The sequence below is a fragment of the Asparagus officinalis genome, chromosome 10, assembly GCF_001876935.1.
Source record: "Asparagus officinalis chromosome 10, Aspof.V1, whole genome shotgun sequence".
NCBI classification, from domain to species: domain Eukaryota; kingdom Viridiplantae; phylum Streptophyta; class Magnoliopsida; order Asparagales; family Asparagaceae; genus Asparagus; species Asparagus officinalis.
In genome coordinates, this window is record NC_033803.1 from 49666576 (window position 1) to 49674023 (window position 7448).

A 7448-nucleotide genomic window follows, 5' to 3' on the forward strand; every position below is an offset into this window, starting at 1 on the left:
CCCGTAACGAGACATCGATTGTACCAAATACTCGAAGATGATCGGTGTTTGTTTTCCGGGTTGGGCTGAGGTGCCTATTCACCATTGTATGATCATCTGAATGCATATCCAGAAATAGGGTAATAAAACCTATTAACGCTAGACTAATGAGCATATCCGGAAATAGAGAGATAAAATCTATTTGTCGCAAGGACGATTGAGTAAGGAGGATTGTATCCGATATCTGTATAGTATTGTGCGAGCGTTACAAAAGTATCGTTATTTTGTGTATCCGGAATAGGGAGATAAAACTTATTGCTGCAGAATAATTAAGTAAGGAGGATTGTATCCAATATCTGCATAGTATTGTGCGAGCCTTACAAAAGTATCGCTATTATACGTGGAGATGTACACGTATATATTTATCTTATAGTTGTAGTTTTGCTCCCATGTTAGATTACCCATGAGTAGGGTACATCATTTGATAGATGGCATACATGATATGGCCTATGGTGTTTATGAGTTGGGAGATATTCTTTTATTATTGCACCAACTACTCGAGGGTAGTTCGAGATGTGATATTGGTTGTATATAGTTGATGTTTGGAGTATTTGCTTTTGAGTGCTGTTTTTATTTATAGAGTTGGAATTTGTATTTAGGGACTCACAATTTGAGATATATGATATATACATGATGGTTTCTTTATTTGGATTATTTCGCTCGATATACCAGTCTCGTGTTGTGGGTTTCTAATTACTAATTTTCTTTACATTGTTTATCTCTAGTTCGGTGTTAATATTTAGGTATCTATAAATTGAGGCATATGGTATATACATGAGGGTTTCCTTATTGGATTATTTTGCTCGACGTACTACGTCTCGTCTTGTAGGTATCTAAATATTAATTCCATTAGATATGGGGAAAATAATCTAAGTAGATTATGCTTAATAGGTAGAGCCTTCACTTCATCTAGCAGCCCTTCCCTTGGTGGCAGATGGAGGTGATCTTGCTGTAGCGCTCTAACACTCTTGTTGTTATTTTTTTTGTTTTAAATTTTCTTTTTAGGCAGCTCAAACTTTCGGAGAGCCGTAAGATGATGGAGTTCTTGCATAGTCGCCATCGCATGAGTTATCAATAGAGACTCCACAGTAGATTTATGTTTCCATTCAGTTATTTGAGTTTTATTTCATTTTGTAAAGGCTGTGAGCCTTAGTTACATTTCTAGATGATTCATATCAAGTTATTTTACATTATTTCAGAGATTAGGTGTTTACAGTTTTATTCATTTGAGATATAGTTTCATTTATGAGATTTATCCTTCTATACCTTGTCTATTTTATTTATTTACCGTATTTTGCATGTTTTGTACCTACACTTCTTTTTGATTCCACTAGAGAATATTATTATGATTGGTGAAATGTGTTATTGCATAGTATGGGTACATGCCAGGTTTGATATCTCTAGATCCACCTTAGACTACAGCCATGTGTAAAAATAGGGGCGTCACACTGCTAGGGTTTGGAATACTGATGAAAGATATGTTTTTCGTGTGTTAACATGTATATGTATAACTGCAAACCCAAATCAAAACAGCCCAAACTCGAAACAGGAAACCTAGTCAGTCTGGGAAAATAGTCTTCGAAATGAGGTGATTTAAGATGTATTGGAAATCTATTGAAGATACCTATAACTTTTGTTTTTTAGTTTTTTCAGATTCAGACTGTATCAGTGTGTAATATAGATATACTCTTAACTGGTCATTTTTCTAGATTTCTTCTTTGTGTATGTTTAACCTTTGTATACTCTCATATATACTCTTAATTAACCTCTAATCAATTGTTAGCATAATTATTCATTCATAAATAATATTCATCATAATTAGAGCTTATTTATCAATATAATGCACACTATTTTGCAAAATTCACGGGGTTTTACACTTCTCCTGTATCTCTTCTTGTTCAGCCTGATCAACTAGATTCATCACAAGGGGATCATCTACATTATCAATTAAAACACTAGAAGTGTGAATTTTATGAAATTTAATATCAGACTCTTTAAGAATTCTAGGGGTCCACTGTTGTAAACACTACAAGTTTTTTTACATGAGGAATATCCCAAGAAAATACGCTCATGAATTTTAGAATCAAAATTCCCTAGTTAATCTTTCATCTTCAATAGAGATAACTCTTAACTGCTAAAAATACAAAGATGTGATGCATTCGGGGATATTTTATAATAACACTATTAAAAGTTCTTATTTATCATAGGTTGAAGATAAGATTTATTACTTATATATCATGTTGTATTAACTGCCTTAGCTCAAAAGTGCTTTGGCAATTTATACTCATTTAACATGATTCTAGCTATTTTATATAATGTCTAATTCTTTCTCTCAATAACCCCATTTTGCTGAGGTGTTCGAGTTGAAGAAAACTCATAAGTGATACCTTTATTAGCACAAAAATCTTCAAACAATTTATTTTTAAACTCACATCCATGATCAAAATGAATAGTATGAATAAGGAGATCCTTTTCTTTTTCAACATATTTTAAATTCTTTTTTAAAAACTTTAAAACATTCACTCTTTTTATCTAGAATTATGATCAATGTAAATCTAGAATAATCATCAACCACTATTAAACAATAACTCTTTCCTCCCAAACTCTATGTGAACATAAGTTCAAAAATATCTAAGTGCTCATCAAATTCTTTAAATTACGAGAGGATTATAAATTTACCGTTCATGCAAGCCTCACATAAACTCTTACTTTTAAAAGTAGAGATAGGCAAACATCTAGCTAATCCTTTCTTTTAGAGTTTTTTAAACAAATCCATGCTTGCATGTCCAAGTCTTCTATGCTAGAGCTCACTATCCTTTCCTTCTGCAACCAAGCATTTTAAACATCAGATTTAAAATTATTAAAGTTCAATATAAATATATTATTATGTCAATTTCCAGTAAAGACAATTGAACCTATTTTTGAATCAATAACTTTGCATACAATAGATTCGAAAAGAATAGACATACCTTTCCACAAATCTGACTAATAGAAATAAGATTGTTCTTTGAACCATCAACTAGCAAAACTTGAAGACTTTAAAAGAATCATTATCTATATCACAAGCTCCTATAATTTTACCTTTATTGTTGTTTTTAAAAGTCACATCTCGACATTTCTTTTTATCAAGACTAAGAAACAAACCTTTCTTACCTGTCATGTGTCGAGAATAACCTTAACCAAAATACTATAAGCTTCTGTGCTTCTTAGCTCCCTATTGAACTTTCCCTATTGAACTTTCTTATCTAAATTTTCATCCTCTGAATCTTTTGAGATGTGAACATTGGCCAAAAGATAGTGACTTCTATTGTTCGTGCTCAAGTCTTTTTCTAATTCTTTATCTTTACTTAAGAAATCCCATTATTTCACCTTAAAACTGTTATTCTTTCCTTTGTAGAACTTTTTGTTAGGAAGACAATCATTTATGAAGTGTTTAGGCTTCCTACAACGATGACAATTAAGTTCATAATCTGACTTTTTATATTTAATTTTCCTTACCTCAGTGAAAGTCTAATCCCGTTTATTGTATATAAACATTTGCCCATTTTTCATCTTTAGAAAATATTTCAATCTTTTGACTACTACTCCCCTCTCGCTCTTACCATCATCATTAGAGTGTGAGCTTGATTATTTCTTCTTCTTGGATCAGGATTTTCCCTTTTGGCATTTAGGGCTAAAGACTTCTTCTTTGAGTTATCTTCTAAATTATCTTCTCTTTTTTCCTTTAGTCATGCTTCATAAGTGAAAAGATTCTCTAGAGTTAATTAAGAAAAAATTACAATTCTTCAATAGATGTTACCTTTAGTTTCTAATTCTTGAAAAGAGAATGAATAATTTTTCTCACAAGCTCATTGTTATCATACTCCTTCCCTAAAGCTTTTGGTTTATTTACTATGTCCTTGAATTAAGTAAACATATCCTAAATACTCTCCAAGACCTTCATCTTGAGATTATCATACTTACTAACAAGCATTGTAAATTTCACTTCTTTCACATGTGAAGTTCTCATGTGTTACACAGCTCGAGATGGAGACAAGACAACGAACGTCATTATCCGAGTCTAAGAGGATCATCTGTCGTCGACAAGCATAAGAAGCGAAACGATGAACTAAGTGGCCCACGCGTGTCAATAAGCTCGCGCGTATCAATCATTTTGCGTGCGTCGGTTAGCACGCGCACGTCAATCAGTTCGCACACGTCAGTCAACACGCGCGTGTCAATCAGTTCGTGCGCATCGGTCAACACGCGCTCGTTAATTAGTTCACGCACATCAGTCAATACGTGCGCATTAATTAGTTCGTGCGCGTCGGTCAGTGCGTGCTCGTCAATCAGCTCGCGCGCGTCGGTCAATACGCGCACGTCGGTCAGCACGCGCGCGTCTATCAGTTCACGCGTGTCAGTCAACGTGCGTATATTAGTTAGCTCGCGCACGTCAATCAGCTCGTATGCATCAATCAGCTCACACGCGTCGATTAACTCCAAGCGACCGAATGCACTCGTCAGTCAACTTACGCTCGTCGGTCAGTTCCAAGTGCCGTAAAGAAGCTAACGAGCGCATAAAGCAAGTTAGCAAATCGTACAAGTCAACAAGACGGTCAAATACGCAAAACGGTGGAAAATATAAGTTCCGAAAAAGTCAAAAAACACCAAACAGTTCAGCAAAAAGGCCGAACTACCCGCACCTGCGCGAGTCGAACCGCGCCGACCCGCGGCCGCGCGGGTCGGACCGCGCTGACCCGTGCCCCCAGCGCGCAGATTTGACCCCCGGACGCATTTTTCGACGGTTATGAGCGGTTTTCTCGGGATTTATCTGTTCCAGGGGTTCCCAACTGATTTGATATTATCTACAAAGATGATTAGGTCGTTATTGACTGAAGATAAGGCCAAATTATTCATTATCATCCATATACCCGCATCCGGAGCCCTATAAATACAAGTCTAGGGCCTCCTTTCAGTGGGGGCGGAATTATTATCAAGACGTGGAGGTGCTGCCGGATTGAGGAGTCAAAGGAGCACGAATTTTAGCGAAGGCAAATCAGATCCCGGTGAACTTCAGCATAAAGAAGTAGTCTTTCGAAGGATCTGAACACCGTCTGTCCGTTCCTCAAGATTAGGCTTGGTCTTAATCTCAAGAAGAGCCCCTGATTTCGCTTGGTCGATTTCAGCGCTTCAAGCGAATACTTCCTTGGTGAAGTAGGAGCTCTATCAGTTTTCCGGCAACCGGATCCGATCCGTATGCGGTCCACTGATAAACTCGGGCACATGCAAAGATTCCACGCAAAACAGAGACTAATAAATAGGATCTGTGTGTAGTTTGAAGGAGATTGTAATTTTTATTTTTATTGTGTAAAGGTCTTATAAAAAGACTGATCTTTTTGAACTCGTTGTAACGATCAAAGTTGTAATGAGTTATACAATAAAGAAAATAATTTTCTACACAAACATATACTCTGCCTCCGTCGTAGACAAAGCCACCGTAGACTATAAGGTGCATCTCCAACACACCGGCGCACGGGTCAAAGTAAACACATACCCCGTCGTGGACCAGCACTTATCCAAATCCTCGGCATAATCCGAATCAACATAGCCAATGCACAACTGCCCACCTGTAGTGTCCCGCTCATAAACTAAACCAACATTGAGCGTACCTCAAATGTACCTCAAAATCCATCTCACGGTATCCCAATGACCCACTCCTGGATCGTGTATGTATCTTGAAACCATGCTCACCGCCTGTGATAAATCTGGTCTCGTACATAGCATCGTGTACATCAAGCTCCCAACCGCGCTCGCATATGGAGTCTTCAACATCAACTCTCGATATTCAACTGACTTTGGTGAAAGACCAGCTGAAAGCTTCAAATGGGCTTCCAAAGGTACACCAACTGGCTTCGTATCCATGCTAATATAGAATCGCTGTAGAACCTTCTTCAAATAACCCACATGTGTCAAACAAATTATGCCCATCTTCTTGTCTCTGCCGATCTCCATCTCTAGAATGAGCTTCGTCTCGCCCAAGTCCTTCATCTCAAACTCATTTGAAAGCTGAACTTTCAACTCATCTATAGCCGTTCTGGAAATAGAGGCAGCCAACATGTCATCGACATAGAGCAACAAATAAATGTACGCACCTCCTTTCAACTTACGAAAATATACGCAAGGATCAAACTGGCTCTGAGTGTACGAATGACCAATCATAAAACCATCAAATCGTCTATACCACTGTCGAGGAGACTGCTTCAAACCATATAGCGATTTCATCAATCTGCAAACTATTTTTTCCTTTCCTGCAGCTCAGAATCCCAATGGTTGAGTCATATATATTTCTTCATTAAGATCACCATGAAGAAATACCGTCTTCACATCCAACTGATCTAACTCCAAACCATACTGTACCACCAAAGCTAGCAAAATCCGAATCGAAGAATGCTTCACCACCGGAGAGAAAACCTCATTATAGTCAATACATTCCTCCTGTGCATAGCCCTTTGCAACCAACCTAGCTTTGAACCTCAATGGAGTGCCCTCAATGCCCTCCTTCTTCGTGTATATCCACTTGCAACCAATTACCTTCCGCCCCTTTGGAAGCTCAAGAAGCTCCCATGTATCGTTCTTATGAAGAGATTCCATCTCCTCCTTCATAGCCACCTGCCACGAATCAGCCTCCGAACTCTGCTCGGCCTTTCTGAATGTAGTAAGTACCAACTCATCGATACTCTCTACCGGAAGTGCATACGTAACTGTGTCGGTATACCGTGCTGGCATCTGTATGTTTCTCCTCTGTCTCTGAACCGCAATCGAATCATGAACCTGAGCCGTCGGTCTTTGATCCTGCACATCAGTACTCGTATCCCCGATATCATCATCATACTCGCCTGGCGTCACCTCAGTCGGCACTCTAATGGATACTGTACCATCTGGACAATGTGGAGCGGTTGCTTTTTTCGAGCGATTCGTTTTCGATTTCCAAAATGGATCTCCCTTAGTTACTCCAGGATCGCGCCTCTTGAATTCTCCTGCATGCTTCTTCAGAGACTTATAAATAAATCCTGACGCTGTTATGAAGATCGCGCCTCTTGAATTCTCCTGCATGCTTCTTCAGAGACTTATAAATAAATCCTGACGCTGTTATGAAAGAACACTCTACATTAGGAATATTTTCTTCTCTTCAGAGACTTATAAATAAATCCTGACGCTGTTATGAAAGAACACTCTACATTAGGAATATTTTCTTTGTTGCTTCTTCATTCCTTCTAAGATATTTTTATCATGGCTTTTCCTCAGAACGACTGCAAGAAGAAACTCAGGGTCCTGTATCTGTCGAGGTCGAGGATGACTTTGGATGAGGCAAACTGGTTGCAATAAAAATCTCTCCGGTTTGAGAGATATCAACGTTCTGTCTATTTTTT